At 43.9% G+C, this 20,184-nt stretch overlaps 1 protein-coding gene across 1 annotated transcript in view; it reads left to right on the forward strand.

Moving 5' to 3' along the window:
* The window catches only part of Fat4 (FAT atypical cadherin 4), a 131,500-nt gene that overhangs the window by 34,124 nt on the left and 77,192 nt on the right, over positions 1-20,184 (forward strand). The window lies entirely within an intron of this gene.

Consider the following 20,184-nt stretch of genomic DNA (forward strand, 5'->3'; position numbering starts at 1 on the left):
TCCTGTTGATCTGCCTGGCTTGATGTTGTTTACAAACATGTTATAAATTAAAACATTTCTTTAGTTCCCCTTCAGCTTACAACTGTGTCACGGATTGGAATTGACTCAACACTGGGATAATTAGGCTTTAAAGGAAAGCCTTTTCAGATATATTTACAGTCCTTTGTCCGTCCTGGGTCATTTATGGCTTGGCACCAGGTTGAAGACCGAAACTGGCATATTATAGTAGATCAGTACTCTGAGATCTCAGCACTGTGGAGAGTCTCAGATCTGTTTTGGTCATAAATGAGTCTGTTGATTCTATTGCATATTTAATCCAGCTTTACTCTATTAAAATAAGCATTTGCTTTACTGTTTAATCTGTATGTTCCCCAAATTCAAAATTAGGAAGAAGCAGACTATGCATCAGTTGGACCTTGGTGTTTGAAATTTTACAAAGTCATCATTATAGACTTTATTTACCCAACAGGCTCATAAATATCTCATAATAAAGCATTACTCCTCAGGATTGATTGACACTTAATCTTCATATCCGCAGTCTTGCTAAAATTTCCCCAAATGAGTAAAATTCATATGATAAACAAGGAAGTTTTCAAAAGAGGTTATGCTTATAAGATAAAGGTTAGAAAAAAATCCCAGAATGTTATTACCAAGACATTTTATAAGATTTGCGATAAATGGGAAGTAACCAGTTTTCTCTAGTCAACTGAGGTCAAAATTAACTGTGTTTTGTTTGAAAGTATTTGTGAATAATGGACATTTTTGTTTGTGATACTGAGTTCATATTTATTGGCTCCAGGACTTTTGTTTTCTTTATGAAGAAAGGAATATTTAGGGTTCTCTAGGCAGTCTTTGAAAAAGAAGTCAACCTTCATGATTTTCATAACTTTTTAAATGTGGTTGGCTGAAACTGGGCCAGATTATCTTCCTAATGATAGGGCGTGAGAGAATTCCTGTTCTTTCTCACATGGTGGATGGTACAGCCAATAGCTCCATACCTAGAGGGACTTCTAGGCCAACAAATCTATCCAGGAAAAGAAACTAAAGCAAGTGGGCTTGTGTCAATCAGGTGGATTGATTTTACAGACTTGATTTAATTCTCTTGTTTGTTATGATTTAAAAAAAAAATTTATCTGCATGTGGCAAACACCCATGTTCAGGGTTTGACATGGCCAGTGAGTTGCTTATACTTTTCATGATACAGGGGAAATATCTTACATTTATCTCATTTATTCCATGATTTGGAGAGAGTGCTTCAAATTGGCTTTCCCCTTTCTCAGCTAATCAATGAACTCAACAGAAATAGAGCCAGGAGTGCCTTGTGGAAGAGGAAAGCATGTGACAACAATAGTGAGGACAGTAAAGGTGACTTCCAGTGATTTTTCAAAGCATTGTCTTCTGCAGGATCAGCTTGGATATAATCCATAGATGCAGAACATCTACCTCCCCAAGGCTAGACAGCACCAGGGCCTTTCCCTATGGCAGCCTTGCTCTTTGATTGGCATTATTACATTTCAGAGGAGCACCCTGCTGCTAGGACCCTGTTTTGCTTTCTGTCAATAGAGTGTTTTCCCTCAGTGGTCACAACCACCCCTGAGTGGGAATCTGAGCAAAGCAATGAAACTTCAAAGTGCACAGAAGAAACGCTGATCTTGTTCACCCGAGCCACACGGGTGGTCTCATCGTATTACAGTGTCTCCTGGCTTGCATTCCCCTGCTCAGAGAGCAAAGTCACCCAGCAGCCCTACGGCCTCAAAATCCCGGCGTGTCTTCAAGTTGGATCTGTGATGTAGGGAATGACATCCTCATTTCCCTAGGGATTTTGTCTTCAAAGGCAGGCTAGATGGGCAGTATGTACATTAATGACATGTCTGAGCCAGTATTTATTTTACACAGTTACTTGAACTAATCGTATATAGCATTGATATTTACAGAAGCAGCCTGAAATTTCTTCTTGTGGTTTGACTTGGTACAGAGGTAGAGAAGAGCCTCACTCAAGCAGAGGGGCTGCTCTGTTTGGAGAGAGATCTAAGGCTGCTTGTTTTTCCCTGCCATTTGTGGGGTGTGAAGAAAATGCATTTCAATGGATCCTATACAAGTCAAGTGAAAAAGTGATTTGGAGATCGGAGGGAGGGCTCCCTGGTTAAGGACACTCACTGCTCTTGAAGATGACCTGTGTTTGGTTCCCAGCACCGCACAGGGACTCACAACTACCTGTAACTCCAGTTGTAGGGGATCGCACTGCCTCTTCTGGCCTCTGCAGGCGCCTGCAGGCCTGTAGTGACATATATAGGTGCAGTCACACACATACTTCTGTAGCACAGGTGACTAGATGGATACTATAGAAAAGTAGGATATAATTGAGTCATGGAATATTCTAATAATTCTAAAATTCTAATAATATTCTAGTAATTCCAATAATAATTCATGGAATAGTCTAATCTAATAGTGACATATTAGACTAATATTATTTGGGTAAGTAGGAATACACACGTATCATTTACTTCTATTGACACCATAGAGCCATAAAAATGTAACAATCATATAATGCATCCCAATGACCCGATTGATACCATGACAACAGCAGCGCAGACATTTACCAGTCAGTAGATAACAAACATAACCTGATAGACGGTGACATTACCTATTCCTATAGGAATTCTATGGTGAATGTTCATAAATCTGATTGTGGAATTAGAGTTTCTGTGGCCATTACTATGCCTGTGTGTTTCTTCTATTTTATATTCACTATAGATGCTACTTCAAAATAAATAAGATGTGAATATATCCCATGATGTTTATAAAACACCAATATACATTTTTTAAAAAATAAACAAGATTGAGCTTACTTATGTTCAACTACAAATAACTGTGTCTCTAGACATGTGTAACCAAAAAGTAATCATTAAGACCATTTTATATGCCACAAGATCATAGACTAAAGTGCCAAAAATTGTTTTAATAGGATGAAAATAATAAGCTCTTCTTATTTTGTGATGAGTCTAGACAGGGACTCAACCTCTTAATCCAGAGGCAAAATTGTCATTTGCTATCTCACATCGATAAGATTTATAGGAGCAGAGGATTTACTCAGCACAGCCTAGAGAAGATGTGTCGTAACCCAGAAAACATGTAGATGATTTGGTTCTAACAGTACCAATAGCAAAACCAAGAGAACGGAGCAGCATTTGGATGATGGTTACTTTACTAATGTAGTTATAGTATTAGCTAAATGAAACCTGCACCCTACCTCAGCTGTTCTAACAGTACTGGCCTCTCCAGCATAGATGTTGGAGATGCCATCTGGACCGATCTTCAGTAAGAATTTTACTCCTTTTCCTAAAGGGAGAGAAAGCAATTTCTTTCCTTACCGTAGCTCAGATATAAAGCCCTTGTGGTATGGGTTTGTACAAAGGCTCAGCCCCTCCTCCAAGGGGCTGTCACTGACTTTAGAGGATCCTGGTCACTGTGCTGAGCGACTCAGGTTGCATCATCTAGGCTTACTGTAGATTATTGATGCAATGGCCATGTCTGAGGGCAAAGCCTCACTCCTTCGCAGCGTTCATGAAGATTCCCGTGACCCTGGTCAAGCTTCTTTTGCCATCACTTAACATTTACATAAATCTAACCAGCCTTTCTTATGAGTTAAGGGAGCTAGGTGTGGGGCAAGCCCTGCCATGACAGTGTGTGCCTAAGAAAAGGCACAGCCCTTCACACCGACTGTATTCACTGTTTATAAAGAGGAAATTTGTGTTTAGTTTGACTCGGTCCTTATCAATAACTGACACATGTTGCCTTTTCTGTTGTGAGAGGTGTCAGCTTCTGTCACCATTTACTCCCACGCTCCTCTGTTTTGGGGTGTGAGTTACAGGCTTGGGAGCCAACACTCCCATTCCTTGGAAGGGAGAAGAAAAAAGTCCTCTTAAGGGGGAAAAGCTGATTCTGCTTTCCAAAAGCCGTGTTCCAAGCATCAAAAACCAAGTGTCCAATGGACGAAGATAACTAAGTCTCACCCCTGTTTTATTTGGAAACTGAAGTGTCAGAGATGGGTCACTATTGCAGATTGGCTCCTATTAATATTACTATCAGAGTTGGGCTCACATGCTCCTGGGACTTCAGTCCTGCATACAGTGTGCTCCATGCTACTGGGATTTCTGTTCTGCATATAGTGTACTCTGTGCCCCTAGGATTTCTGTCCTACACATGGTGTGCTCCATGCTCCTGGGATTTCTGTTCTGCACACGGTATGCTCCGTGCATGTAGGTTTTCTATTCCTCACGGTGTGCACTGTGCTCTGGGGACTTCTGTTCTCCCCATTCCCTAGAGAGAAGTGAGTGAAAGGCAGGTGGAGAAAATTCACCCAGTGTTTCTGAGGCCAAGTGTGAAACTCTTCCATGTCAGCCATGCACGCAGAAGGCAGGTAATCCCGCAGGCACCTCTGTTGAAGGAACTTTTATATGTATGCACACATGCATACATGCATGTATACACATACACTTTAGATGTAAATCTTCAAATGCGAACAGTCCACCAGACAGGTGGGTAGGTAACATAAGTTTTCTAACACTTAAGAATATAGCTCACTTACTACTGCGTTGGAGAGATGGATCAGCACTTAAAAATCACTGACTATTTTTCCAGAGGACCTGAGTTCAATTCTCAGCACCCACCTGACTACTCACTACTGTCTGTAACTCCAGTTCCAAGGAATCTGATGTCCTTTTCTGATCTCTGAATCTAATACCAGGCATGCACAAAATATACATACATACACAAGACCAATCACTCATACACGTAAAACACTTTAAAAATATTGGACAGCAATCAAGTGTCACCATCTCTCACTGTAGAGCTAATTTTATCAGTGTTTGATTGTTCCCTTTTTTTTGGTGGCGTTGAGAATCAAACAGTCTTTTCTTGCCAAGTAAGCATTCTGTCACTATGTGTATCTTCAGTCCTTTACATTTTCTTACAAATGAAAAGCATGAGACTTCCTTTGGCATGAATATCGCCTCAAAAAAAAAAAAAAAAAAAAAAAAAGATGCTTCGCAGGAAAAATGGGAAGAAAGGAGTAACTGTCGCAGAAAATCAGGCTCCATTGAAAGTCACAATGGAACGTGACATCAGCATTCCGGGAAAGAGGGCGCTGTGTTTCTCTATTTGTCTGTTTCTGCTGGTTTCATTTCCTTAACCATTTATCTTTCTTGAATGTGTGTGTGTGGAAACCATAGGTTGTTGTCCTGTGTCCTCAGTCCCCCTCCATGTTCCTTTGTGAGATGGGTTCTCTCACTGACCTGGAACTCCCCAATAGGCTAGTCTTGCTGATCATAGAGTTCCAAGCATCCCCCTGACTCCATACTCCCATCACTGGCTCTCACGTGGATGCTGAGGACCAAGGTCAGGCCCTCATGTGTCGACAACAAAGACTTTATGGGGCCCCCAACCTGCCTGACTATGTTCTTTTGCTTCTGGGTTCAAACCTAGAGCTCCCAGGAGTAGTTCCAAGTTCAGACCCTTTTCTCTCCTTCTCAAACTCCATGCTCCCTGGGGTGGAGAGCCAGCTTTCCATTCTAGTGCTCTATCAGCTCCTCTGGGAGTGTTGCTGTCTTTCCACTGAAGAACTGTTTCCTTCATCACCTCAGGGCTGGTGTACTGAGGTCCCACTGTCTCCCTTTCATCTTGTCATTACCTTGGTCCCCGAGTGTCCAGAGTGTTCACCGCTTTGTCATAGTCCTCTCCTTGCCAGTCTCTGGCTCCAGCTCTCACACTGCCCGAGAAATTCTTACCTCCTTCCCCTGTCCCGAGTCACCATGTCTGGTTCACCTTCCACCTTCCATAATCCATCCTCTCCATGACTTCAGTATGTCAATCAACCACTTCTGAGCTTCCACATCCACTTCAAAATATGGATGGGAGAGACATAAAGTCATGTAGGGACCTCAGTCTCTTATCAAGGAATGTGGAGTACAGATTGTCTCTTAACTGTTCTTACTTCTTTCTCAGTACAACACACCTTGACGTCATCATTTCTCACCTAAGTAATGAACTGAGGAGCAATTTAATCAGACGTGTGTCTGAGGACCTAAGAGATAGCACCTGTTCTCCGGGAGCTCCCAATCATGTATGGGAAGACGAATGAGAAGGATTCATCACAAGGCATCTGGACTGTATGCATGGCTCCCAGGGCATGGGCACTTCAGTTAGTCCTTGTCTTTCAGGTGTTCAAGCATGGTGAACACCTTTGGTATTTCTGCCCACCCTTAGCCACGCCCCTAGGGAGGTTCTACACACGAAACTGTTCAGGGTTGTGGGACCACAGAAACATGAAGCACAGGGAAAGGAAAGGAATGGGTTGGCACCTTCCTCGGAGGAATGGTATGGACAGGTCAGCCCTGGACAGTCCAGCCAGATTGCCGCTTCAAGCAGAGCCAGGAGAGGCTGGAGAAATAGAAGATCATCACGCGGTTAGAGAAGATGTTGTGCAGTTGGGAATGTAGGAAACACCTGGTAGGCTCACTCAACACCTGCTGACTAACTTAAAGAGAAGAGCAGACAGGGAGAAGAGGTAGCTCAGCAGTTAATGTAACGTTTTCTTCTCTTTTCTGACTAAGTTTGAGTTGTTGGTAGCTACAGAAGCTGTCCGGGGAAAGCCTAGGTTGGTACGTAGCACAAGATCGGACATGCTTGGCTCTTCCGTCTGTGGCATCATAGGTGAGGTATATAAAGATAGATTTAATTTAAGGAAGAAGAGGTGAGAAGTGTGGAGAGGTTTCCCATACAAAAAACTTGCTCTTCTGGTTGGCCTTGTGTGTCTCGTAATCACTTAAGTCACGAGTAGGCAATCATTTCAAGGGTAAGAGAAACAAAATTTGGTGGATTTTAGAAAGGAAATGGTTCCTCACTTGATAAGATGGAGAAATGGACAATGCTTTCTAAAATACACAAATGCAGATGTGGTCAGAGGTTTTCCTCAGTCAGGAAGCTGCTCGACAGAGACAGATGTCCAGCTTGGCTAATTCCACGGATGACTGCAGAATGGGTTTATTAGCAAAATATTCAAAGTTACTACTGATAATTTATTAGTCTGTTTGAATTAAACAATTGTCAAGTAAAAGAGTAAATAAAAGATGACATTCTTAAGCATGTGACTTCCCCGGGAGGGATCCAGGTGTGATGGCATCCTCAGCAGAATCGCCTTCAGTTTGGCATACGTGAATAGCTTCTACAAGAGTTGTGAAACCCTCAAAACTCAAGAAGGAAATGCAACTGTTTTAGTTCACAATATAAAGAAATAACAGTGGAACCGTCACAGCAGAGGAGGCATTGAAGGCTGTACCTAGGTGTGCACTTAGATGCTTCCACAGAGGTGGCAGACTGTCTAGTGGTTAAGAGCACATGGTGTTCTTGCAGAGGATCAGAATCTGGTCCCCAACAACCACCCTGGGTGATTTTCAATCACCTGCAGTGCCAGCCCCACAGTGTTTGACACCCTCTTCTAGCTTCCAGGGGTACCCTCATTCACACACACATGCACACAGAAACATAGCTAAAAAGATCTTTTTTTAAAAAAAAAAAAACATAAAACATTGTGATTTGTGTATTGGTTGTCGTCTCAGATATAATGAAGCAATAGGTTGATGGTCAGAGGGCAGGAAACAGAGGTGTGTGTAAGAGAAAGAGATACTAAATTTTCATTTCTTCTGCATTGTCTTGTTCCATGGCGCCCTAAATCTAGTCTCTGGTTTCCTCATGCTGCACGGCCTAGCCTGGCCACATTCCCTTTATCGCTTTCTTCTGCATCTATGAACATTCCTTGGGGGTATTTTCTCGCCATCTTGGGTATGCAGGTTTCCTATGCCTGTAGCTCTTTCATCATCAGGGTTTAACTAGCAGGAAGCCCCATGTGTTGTTCAATTTATAAGTTTTCCTATGGACAGGAAAGCTTAATACCAACCAGCCCTTTGCTTAATGGTGTGCCATGCATAGTTGTTAGTAGAAAAGTGGGCGTGAAGGGTTGTCAAGGTTGGCTTCAAGCTCGTGTCTCCTGTGGTGCCTGTTCTGAGAGGTCTCATTTGGTCTCTTCCACTTGCCCATCATTCTGTGTGATGGATTCAATGCAGGCTTTCCAAAGACTTCCCTTGGCTCGGCTCTCCTTGTTCCCCACTAGCTGCTGAGTTGTGCGGGTCACTCCTGATTTCTCTCTTCCTCTTTAACCTCAGTGTGGATGGGATGGAAATTCTTACCTAGAAATTTGGCATTCAGCACAATTCATGTTTCTTTTATTCTGATATGTGGTTAGTAATAGGATATTTCAATACACACATATGGTTGAAAAGTCTTGATAACAACTTATTTATCCTTTTAAATCAGAGAATGTATGTGTGTGGTATGAATGTATGTATGTGTGGTTTGCAGGTGTGTGAATAATATTTGTGCATGTGTTGTGTGTGTGTGTATCTATCCATCTTCGGTAGGCAGATATTACGGACAAGGGTAGAAAAGCAGTTTCTTACCTGATGGTGTGGAATGATGTAGCCCTGCCGGGCTTGTGCTCTGTTTGCTACTGGTCATAGGACTTTACTAGGCGGTCATTCAGTTTATTAGCTTTCTGGAGGCAGGGTGAAGTGCTAAGCATTTATAGGTAGACACTTTGGCAAAGAATGGAAGGATTCTGAGGTGGCCTTAATCTCGTAGAAGAACTTGTCCTGCGGGGGTTAGGAGGGTGGGATGGGGTGGTGTAGGTCTGGGAGGTAGGATTAGTCTAATAGAGTTCTCAGTGTGTGTGTCGGGGGAACTGTGCAAGTTTGGGGGGCCCAAGGATGTGATGCTAAAGGCCATTCACACCAGTTCCATTTTGCAGTTATTTATCTTGGTTTTTAATGTCAGTGGTTAAGAGGCAGGCCGCACAACATTGCTAGTAAACCATCTATGCTGTTAAAATATGGAAAAGACAAAAGAAATGCATACTGGAAAGATATTTTAGAGCAGAATTGGAACAGAGCCAACGAGACGGGCTCGGTGGAGTCTTTGGAGGGAAGCCAGGGAGTCTGTGATATTTCCCTAGTGTATACACACACACACACACACACACACACACACACACACCATCGAATGAAAATTAACTCTTTCCACTGAAGGTGAATTTGAGACTTTCTTGATTTTGAAACTCAAAACCGAGTGCAAACTAAGCGTGTTTAAAGCTTGATCACAAATATATCACACACCCTCTTGACTTTTGGCAGGACCTCGCATCTCTCCAGAAAGTCAAGATAGGAAGATATCCAAAAACCTTTTCTTCTTTTTAAAGGAAGAGTTGGGTCATAGCCCAATGCCTGCTGAGGAATTCTTAGGAGAATTTCTGGAAGCTTTGGTTTTTAAGGAAATCATATTCTCCATGCTTTTGTGGCCCCAAGTATTACTGGAGTGGGTGAGAGCCCCGTTTATTTGTGTCTTGTTCATCCTTCAGACTTCAGTGGTCAGATTTCCCTTTGGCAAGGTGACAGAAGGAAAATGTTGTGCTTGGCCCTGCACAGCCTCCAGTTTCTTTCCAAATGAGCGCTCCAAGAAAGAGGTATTTTGTGCAGCTTTAGCTAGATTTCTTTATGTTTGATGAGTACATCTCTTTATATTAGACAAACTCAGACCATGCTTTTGCTTGCCCACTAAGCTTGAACACATGTCAGGCACTTGATACAGGTGTGTTATGGTTGGAAGGCCCAAGTGAGATGAGATTTCAGGTAAACCGGCAGTGGCCGAATTCCAATTTAACTATAAAATCTTTTCTTTTGGGTGACTCGTGTCTCATGTAACCTAGGCTGGCCTCGAACTTGCTATTGTAGCTTAGGATAGTCTTGAACCTTCCTGCCTCCCTTTTCGAAAGGCTGGGACAACATTGGTGGACAATACCACTACAATGGCTGCTGTTCGAAGTTGTGTGAGCACAGCTGTCTAAGGATGAAAGAGTAACATCAGTCAGCAGTGGCTCACAGGGTAACAGAGGTTCCCAACTTTCCTGCCATAATCTCCATTTCTACTTCATTCTTTTGTTCTTTCATTCTTCAACATAAATGATGGAAATGTACCGCGGCACTTTTTAAAAATTCTGATAAAATACACATAGCCTAACCAATTTTAAATATATTGTTCCGTGGCATTCAAGACCTGCCCAGGGCTCTGTAGCAGTTATTGCTCTGTGCCGCCTGTGTGATTTTGGCTTCTGACATGAAGCCCCACACCCAATGGGTAGCAACCTCCACGGATGAGCTGCATTTCAGGAGTCTGATCTGGTGACAGGCCCAAGGAGGGTCATGTTGTACTAGGTTAGTCTCTGAATCGTGTCACTCGGATAATTTCTGTTTGGTGCATATCACGGTAAGTATCAGTTTGGCTTCTCTTTAAAGCTAACTGATATGTACTATATTAATATAATATGCACAACACCTATTGTTTAGCCAGAATGGACTCTCAGGATCTTATCTGCTTTTGTTGTGGTGGTCCTTGAGATTTGAGACCCATGACCCTAAAACAACGCAAGGTTGAGGTGTTAGGACCGTACTAGATTGACAAGCATAACAGTGATGTTGGTTCTTTGTGATGTAGATTGTCTTTCCTCACTGTTGAACACTTCCGTATCTCATCACATTCTAGATGCTTCCATGTCTTTTTCTGCTGCGTTTATATGAGAAGACTATGGGATCGCAAAGCAAAATGGTCACATAAATGAACTACCAATTAAATCTTAACATTTGTCCTGGTGGTAAAGCCATCTTCACAAAACTGATTCTGCCTTCCAGAAGCATGGAAGGCCTTCCCACCATCCAGCTCCTTCTCTGACTCCCTTTCCAGTGTGCTGAAATCCTCACTGTCCTGTCTTTTTCTTTTTTTGGTCAAGTGTATTAAATTTTTTGGAGTTTTTACTAATGGGTTATTTTCTTAATTTCTTGCTCCAAGGAAACATGGTTGGTGTAAATGAAGGCTGTTTTATTTATAATGATTTGCATTCTGCAATGAGACTTAGTGTTTATTATAGTAGACTCTATAGGGCTTTGATGTATAGAACCAGGGCACATGTAAAGAGGGGTTGAGTCCCCCTTTCTTTTTATGTCTCTCTCCACTCTAACAGATATAACCTGAGATTTTGAACCCTACACTGGGTAAGAGCAGGGGAGTGGGCATCCTTGTCAGGTTCCTGATTTGAGAGGAAATACATAGAAGTGTAACTGGCAATGAAAGTGTAAAACCCTAATTGAAGATTTAGGGCTTCAGAGTTTCTGTTCTAACTGCACAGAGCTCACCAGGATGGATGCGCATGAGTGAGTGGTGGCCTTAATCTACTGTGTGGTGTTTTTGTTTGGGAGGTTATTGCAACAAAGTGGTCAAAATAGAATAAGAAGCTGTCCATCCCTGAACAACAGGTGGGTTTATTCTCACTCACCACTTAGTGCTGGCAGGGGCTGGAGTCCAAGAATGATCCATGAACCTGGTTGTGTCTTCTAGCCTAGTGGGCTGTGTGAGAAAGTGTGTCCCGGAGTGAAGAGTAAGCATGAGAAATTGTGGCTTCTCCATTTGTGACTACTCTGCCATTCAAACTGAGTGTCATAAATGAACTACTAGTCAGCAGGCATTGGGAGAAACAAGGTTAGTGGTGGTGGTAGGGGACACACAGATATTTATGGAGAATGATGAAGACCTGGGGCCAGTCAATCAACAATCGATCGATCAATCAATCAATCAATCAATCACCACTACTTCTGCCTTGAATATAAGCATGACATTTCCAGATTTCAGTAGTGTGTAGCTGTGTGCAATGTGTGTGTGTGTGTGTGTGTGTGTATAAGGCTAGAGATCAACATTGCCTTTCCTTCCTTGAATATCATCCACTTTTTGCTTTTGGTTTGCTCTCTCTGGCTGGAGCGCACCACACAGGCTACCTAGCTGGCCAGCAAGTTCCAGGGGCTCTGTTTCTACTTCCCAAGCTCTAGCATAACAAGCAAGCTCCAGGACGCCTGGCTTTCCTTTGCAAGGTTTCTAGAGCCAGAAGTCAGGGTTTTGCTGGTGAAGCAAGCCCTTCATAGGCTGAGCTGTCTCCCAGCCCCTTCAGTAGTCTGAGTAGACGCCATCTCTGCTTTATAATGTCCAGAGCCCACTAAGCAAGGCAAAAGCGGTTCACGAATCTTGACAAAACTTTGTCATTTGCTCACTTTTTATTAAAATTTTCCTCTGATATGTGTCTCCCTCACTCAGGTCAACGTCTACTGAGAACATTCTGGAATGCCTTTGTAGGGTGCTGGTTTTGAAGAAACATAAAACTTTACTTAAGATCCCCATGAAAACCACACATCTTTTGATTCCTTCGTTTACTCTGTATGCATTTTATGGCGTGTGCAAGAATCCAGGAAAAAGTAGAAATTATGCAGTTTTGATTTCAGGAGACGCTGACGTGGTTACGTATGGTGGCCTTAGAACTCCTTATATGGTTCTGCCTTGAACGGTATCGAGAGCACCGCAGCTCCAGCTTCTTCTTATGTCACCACACACTTAGTGAGCTATGGGAAGCATGCTGCCTGCAGAATGGCCTTAATTGCTTTGTGCCTGCACTCCTGGCCACCCTCCTCACCACTGGCAACTCTCCAAGCCTGCCTGTTACTCACAAGTATTTCTTTCCTATGAGAAAGGCATCAAAATTCCACTAACATATGCTCCTGACTGCCGGGAGAGCTTTAGTGTCGCGCGATTAGCATAATGGCTTTGGTTTGAGAAATTTAATTGGGCATGGTCACATCCGTGTTGGGTATATGAGTAACAAGCTGTGTCTTGAAGCTCTTTATGCGATTCCCAATTTGCTTTTAAAAGTGAAACTAAAGAATCGAAAATGCACATGCTTCCTCATTTCCTAATACTCAGGAACAACTGGACTGGAGCAATGCATCTTTGTGTGGAATTGCAGGCAAGTGCCGGCATCCACTGTAATTTCACTGAAGCTGGACCAAGGGTCAAATGCTGCAATGCTTTGTAGCCCAGCATCCCCACAGTAACTAATGACTAAATTAATTTTTAGCAATATTATACTTGCTAAATTATATTTCTTCTCACTACAGCGCTTCCTGTAAAACAGTGTATAGATGCAGAGCTAACTATCCATTTTCTAGGAAAAGCCTAATGCCATTTTCATTTTGTAAATGCCTATGTGTGTTGTGTGAAAGTGTGTGTGCACGTGTATGGGTGGGTATGTTTGTGTGTGAACCACTGTGTGTGTGTGTGTAGGTGTGTGCCTGCCATGTGTGTGCATGTCAGACAACTTTGGGTGTTGGGCCTCTGAAGTGAGTCAGTCTTGCTGGGATTTTGTGCAAAGTCAAGGTTGGCTAACCAGGTAGTTGCAGGGAGCCGGCTGTCTCCATCTCCCCATACCCAAAGTTACAATTGCCCACCACCATGCCCACATTTTTCACATAGGCCCTGGATTGCTGTCGGGTCTTTCTACTTATAAAACCGTCAACAACCGAGCCGTTTCCCCGTCTCGCAGGCGTTCCCTCCAGCGGTGTGGTTTAAGGTGGGTCTGGCTCTCTAGCCTGACTTGATCCACTTTCTGAGCATCGACTTGCCTGGCCTCCCAAATGTGGGAATCGTGGTTCTGAACAGCCACACCTGGCTTTTTTCTAAAGTGGGAAAAGATATCTCAGGGCTGGAAGGAGCAGTTAGGCTGTTCTTAGAGGACCTGGATTCCGTTTTCAGCAACCGCATGGCAGCTTTAAACTGGTTTGAACTCCTGTTCCAGGGAATCTAACACCCTCTTCTGACCTCCTTGCATGCACAAAATGCCCGTACATACATACGGGTAGCACTCATACACTTAAAAGAAAAAGCAAACTAAGTAAGTCTTAAGAAACAAGATGCCTAAATGTAGATTTACTCTTTGGTGTCTCGTGAGGCTTCAACATCTTCAGGACCTGTAAGCAGGTTTCAGATCTCAAAGAGTGTGGAGTTCACAAGGCAGAACATTCTTTTCAGGTCCCCTTGGCTTTCCTCACAGCTCACACACAGCCCCTGCCAGGCTCTCGTGTGGCGGGATGTGAAGTCTTTCCTCCAGCATCTGATTCCTCCCATCAGAATTCCACTGCCGTGGTTCCAGTCTGTCATCTAAATGAGACACACACGCTTATCACCGCAGACTGTGGAATTAGGTCGGTTCTACATGATAAATAAATAAATAGCTGAAAGTATTGCTCATAGGCTGAACATGACCCTGTGTGCCTCCACAGTCCAAACACCATGGGGCTGACATTTGGGCATTTAAATGTAAGCTGTTCCTCGTTAAGACCTCCTCATAACTAAAATGTGAGTCACTCGCCAACTGTGATGGATGTTGGTTCTGCAGCGTGGCGAACTGTTCAGAACAGGGAAGGCTTCATCCAGACTCATGGCAACAGAATTCCCAGTGGTCACCCCATATAGGGAGAGGACCAAAGAACAAAATCAAATCAGCCGGGTGGACCCTGGCACCAGCCTGCACAGCCGCGTCATTTTTCGTTTTAAGAAACGAAAGTTCGCAGAGCCCAAAGCCACACGTTAGCAGTGTAAATAGGGTGGACTTCTGTTACACTCATAACCAGATTTAAGTCTCTATTTTAAACTGGAGTCAGCCGTGGGTTCTACTGATGAAGCTATCTGGTTAGTTCATCTACAATCAAAAACCAAAACACAACTAAAGCCAAATGCCAGAATTCTGGCTGATAATTAGCACCAGGGGGGTGGGGGGCTGGGAGTGGAGTTTTCCAGCAAATGTAGACTTTCATATAAATTTAATAAATAAAGATTTGCTCCCAGAGGACTCCCAGAGCATAATCAATGAGCCAATCACTTCGAACAAAATAAATCACATAGGATCTCATTCTAGTTAGAGTAGATATGAACACATTTAAATCTAAATTTGATTATCTACCCAGAGCAATGATTCTAACGAGTCACCCTGCTGTCTGCGGAATAAACACGGCTCTCTAGCTTTCTGGTTAGATAGTCAGCTCCGTTGTCCCAGCAGTCCTGGGCTTTCTGCACAGCTGAGCACAGACATTTTTTGGGAAATGTAAAAGCCGCTTGACATCTCAGGCCAGGCAGGAAAGGTGGTGTTTTCCTCTGCAGAGCAGAGGAAGTGACCCATCAGACGTGAGGACTGGACAGATCCTGGGGTGGGTTTCAAGTGGACCTGAAGACGAATGATGGGTGGGAGCTTAATATGGAAGAGGAGGTGGGACCTCCATAGAGAAGAGGGGGTGGAGCCTCCACACAGAAGAGGGGGTGGGGCTTCCACACAGAAGCAGGGTTGGGACCTCCATATAGAAGAGGGGGTGGGGCCTCCACACAGAAGAGGGGGTGGGACCTCCGCACAGAAGAGGGGGTGGGACCTCCACACAGAAGAGGGGGTGGGGCCTCCATAGAGAAGAGGAGGTGGGACCTCCATAGAGAAGAGGGGGTGGGGCCTCCACACAGAAGAGGGGGTGTGGCCTCCACACAGAAGAGGGGTTGGGACCTCCATATAGAAGAGGGGTTGGGACCTCCGCACAGTAGAGGGGGTGGGGCCTCCCCACAGAAGAGGGGTTGGGACCTCCACACAGAAGAGGGGGTAGGTGGGACCTCCATAAACATGAGGGGGTGGGGCCTCCCCACAGAAGAGGGGGTGGGAGATTTCCAGCACCTACTTAACCCCAATGAAATAAAAACTGTCTTCAGAGTAAGATCAGAATTTTTCCTCAGCGCGCACCCCGTCTACATGTCTACGACCTAGGTACCCTTTAGTGACGTGTCATGGAGTGACGGCATGATGGCCTGCTGTGGGCCGTGCTCACTGGGGGAGTCCTGTGTTACTTAGCTTGGCAGCCTCTGCCGTCCGTGGTGCAGTGCCGCACGGATGCCACATGCTCTCGCAAATGGACCCCTTCTGAACCAGTCACCGCGAAGTTCGTCTCAAGCTCTGTGAATGTTTCAGTCATGCTTATGAGCACGGTGTCCGTAAATGGTCACAGTGTATTTAATGGCATCGAGAAGATACTTGATGGCCAGAGCGATGCCGACGAGGTAGGGATGCAGCAGGACTGGGGCTACTCTAGCTATCACCATAGAGAAGACAGCTTCGATCCCTTGGGCTCCAGTAAGAAGTCGCTGTTGCAGAAATATACACATGGTTCGCTTTAACCACGCGCGTCTCTGAAAGAAGGATGCTGTTAGGAATGACTGGGCTGTAAATATGAACAAGACAGATTTGTCCTTTTCCAAATCTCAGAATCTCGAAGTCACTATTTGGAGTGTTACTAACGGTTTGGGGAACTGGAGAGTCTCAGTGACAGGCTAAGTGTCTCTACTCTAACAATCTAAAATACTTCAAAACACACAGTGCTTGGAGCATGGAAATGTTGCCACAAATGGAAAATTCCTCACTTGCCTCTGGGAAGCAGTCAAGACACAGGCGCACTGAAAATATGTCATGAAGTATATGTGTAGAGGGTACATATGAAACAAAGTGAGTGTGGCATTTAGACATGAGTTTCTTGCCCCAAATATGTCATTTTAGCCTTACAGATATCCCCAAATCTAGAAGCAGCTGCCGACCAGAAAAGCATGGACCCCAAGCCTTTAGGATAAGCCTTGTTCAGTCTCTACCAACTTTAGGAGCATGTGGGTATGTGTAGGAAGTTAAGAGATATACCCTTCTATTGTTGACATATATTTTAGCAAAGACTGTTCATTAAAAGTTGTACCTTTAGGGCTGGGGAGTCAGCTCGGAGGTTAAGGGCATATACTCCTCTTTTAGAAGGGCCTGAGTTCAGCTCCCAGTACCTATGCTGAGTGGCTCACAACCGCCTGTAACTCCATCCCTAGCTCTGCAGGTACTGTATCTATGTGTGCACCCACATGAGCAAACACACACACAGACACACACACCTAGACACACACACGATTAAAAAAAACTTAAAAATTGAACTTTTATATAATCTTGATGTAATCCCTCGATATCTATAGAGCTAGTAAATGTAAACTCTAGCTTTTATTTTTGATGCAGTGCTTCTCATAATTTACACAATCCAAGTGTCTAGTAATATGCACGGGATTTAACTAATGTGTCAGTTCCACAAAGATAAATTGGCAGGGATGCTTTATCTTATGCTTGCCACTCAGTCTCAGTAGCTGCTTCTTCTGGCCTGACAGAATGTGGCTTGCTATTTTATAGTTTGTGTACTTGCTGACCCGCCAACCGTTTAGCTGTTAGCCGTTTCTGAAGTGTTGAAAAGGAGATCAAAATTTTGGAAGAAAACATACGTTTCTGATTTTTAAAACCAATCAATTATACGTGTATCTACACTACAACTTTATTCAAGATGCCCACCTTGCAATTCCTTCTGAGTGGGTAATTGAACTTCATGCAACCCAAAGAAAGTCTATCTGAATATCTTCCCACAAGTCTCAGATGAAATATCCTAAAGATGGGAAAACTATGGATAAAATCCTCTCTTCTCCTTACCTCTCCTCTTCTCCCCTCCTCTCCTCTCTCCTCCTTTTCTCTCCTCTCTTCTTCTCTCCTGCTGTCCTCCCTTCTACCCTCTTTTTTCTTTTTTTGCTTTCTCCCTCTTTTGCTTTCTTAACAAATTATCTCCTCGTGTATCTTTTCATACATTAACTTCCTCAAACATAGTTTTCATGTTACTTTTGAATAAGGACTTGTTTTGTGTGAGAGGTTTTTGCCTTAACACCAAGGGCGGAGGCCGGTGGCCTTGGGCACATCATTGAGCCAGCTCAGCATTTCAGGTTTTGCACGAGGTTGAGGAAACTTCAATGGACCCTGGCTTTGTGGCCTCTCATTGTTTTCCTTAGATAAACCACTTGACGTTTCAATGCCTTGGCTCACACTCTCCCTAAAATAAAGGAAGTGAGCATGCTGCTCCTCCAGATTTCTTAAATATTCGTACACTTTGTAGATGAATGGCTTGCTGAGCTTTCAGTGTTCTACACATCCTAGAAGCACAAAATAACCCCCCCCCCCACACACACACAGTGAGAATAATTTTCCAAAAGACTTTGAAACTGGCTTCATGATGCTCTAAGTGCATAAATTAGCTAATGGGCTTGTACATTTTAATAGTTGTAGCAAACTAGTACATATGCCACACATTGTTTTAGGGTGTGTGTGTGTGCATGTGTGTGTGTGCACTTGCATGCTTGCACACGCTCTTGGGCACATGGGTGTATGTGTGTCTGTGTGTGTGCGTGTGCACCTGCATGCTTGCACATGCTCTTGGGCACATGCATGCGCAGCCTTCACAAGAGCCAGGTGTGAGGTTGTGAAGGCCCCAGGTTTAGTAATGACTCAGAACTACAGCGCCTGTCAATGCAAGTTGTGCAGAACAGTGTGTTACTATGTAAGCCTGCGTGAATCCAACAAATGCAATGAGTGTTATTTGAAAAATAGATCCAAACTATAAATACATTTTCACACATGCACAAATTTTATTCTCTTCTGGAATCTGGACCGCTTTGCCTGTGATATGCTCACTCACTCCAACATATATCATCCAGCATCTGGGAGTCTGTCGAACGTCATAGGAGAAAATAGGACACGGCACTGTTCCTTTAAGGGAAGAGGTGCAATGTGCTTACAGATGGATGTGCAAATTGAGACTTTGGTATCCTTTCTCCCCCTTTGGAAACCTTCTGTTGACATCTTGGGGCAGAGAAATTTATCTCCCAACCCTGGGGATTTCTCTGAATTCCCTTTTCACATTGGTGCCGTCATTTCTCTCGGTGAACACAGAGGAACTGGGCTGGACTCCCTGGCTTGATTCCTATGTCACCATCACCTGTTTTTATCTCCTGTCTGGATGAAGATGTGGAATGGTTTGCTTTGAACCATCATATAAAAGACAGAAATCAAACATATATACCCGAAAGCACAATTAACACTTTAATTTAAAAATTTTGAAGACCTCTTTCTTTATGACTCTGATCTTTTTTTTTTAATAAAGATGAAACAATAATTATTAGTGGTTTATCAGGTGCTAAAATAGTTCATTAGATTCCAGAAAGAAGAGGGTGTGTGTTGAAAGTGCTTTCTGTATTTCCCCTTCAAAGACAAATGGAGAGCCACTGTGGTGTGTCGCTGACAGCTAATTGAGCACTAGTTTTTCCAGGAGTCTGAGGAGATGTGTCAGTGGGTACAGGACCTGGCGTGCTAGTGTGAGGACACAAGTCCTAGTCCCCAGAGGTAGAGTGGGACACTGTAGCGCGTCTGTCATCCTGGATTCCCCACAGCTAGATCGGAAGTGGAGACAGGTTGACCCCCAGGAGAGCTAGCAAGCCTGGAGTATGCAGCGGTGAACAAGAGACCCTGTCTCAAACACAGTCAGGATCAACACCTGAAAATTTCAGCCACCGGAGAATGTTCATGGACGTGGTGTGTGTGTGTGTGTGTGTGTGTGTGTGTGTGTGTGTGTGTTTCGGAGCTTTCCTACATAGACCTGATTCTGAGATGAGGGTTGAAAACCAAGAGAAACGAAGTTTACAGGTTCAGTGGGGTGAGGGGCAGTCTCATTTGTTTGTAAACCCATGGCATTTGAAAGCCTTCAGATGCCTGGTTGCCTCTACAGCTGTCATGGGAGGGTGTAGAGAGCCCTCTCTGGTGGACAGAGCAGATGCAGCTTACTGCCGGCCTCTCTTGCCTTTGCCCCGTGAGGCTGAACTGTTTCCTGGTGAGCAAATCTCTTCCACTAAAGGTGGAGAGAGACTCATAGCAATTATTAAGTATTAAATTAAATATATTTTCTACCTTATCAGTTGTTTACCCCCTAATTTGTCTGGATTTTCCCCAACATTTTGGGTCAGAAAGTGACATTTTGCCACCTTTTGCTCTCTTCCATCTCTTGTGTCTCTTGAGGAAAAACCATACTGTCGACTTGACCCCGTCTTCTCAGCCCTCATTTTAGTCACTGGATCTGATAAGGGTCTTCTCAGGATAGCTATGAACAACAGCTTCTCACAGGATTCCAACTTTGAGAAGTGTGTTCTTGCTGGCTGGCTGGCTGAGTTTTCCTCCCTGACAGAGTTTGTGACCTTCTCCAAGGTAGCCTTCACTGCCCTCACAGCTGTCTGCCCCCTTCTCAGAGCCTGTGAGTCTCACACCCCCAACTCAGCTGACGAATGCAG

The sequence above is a fragment of the Alexandromys fortis genome, unplaced genomic scaffold (assembly GCF_014885135.2).
Source record: "Alexandromys fortis isolate MF-2015 unplaced genomic scaffold, M_Fortis_MF-2015_v1.1 scaffold_15, whole genome shotgun sequence".
Taxonomy (NCBI): domain Eukaryota; kingdom Metazoa; phylum Chordata; class Mammalia; order Rodentia; family Cricetidae; genus Alexandromys; species Alexandromys fortis.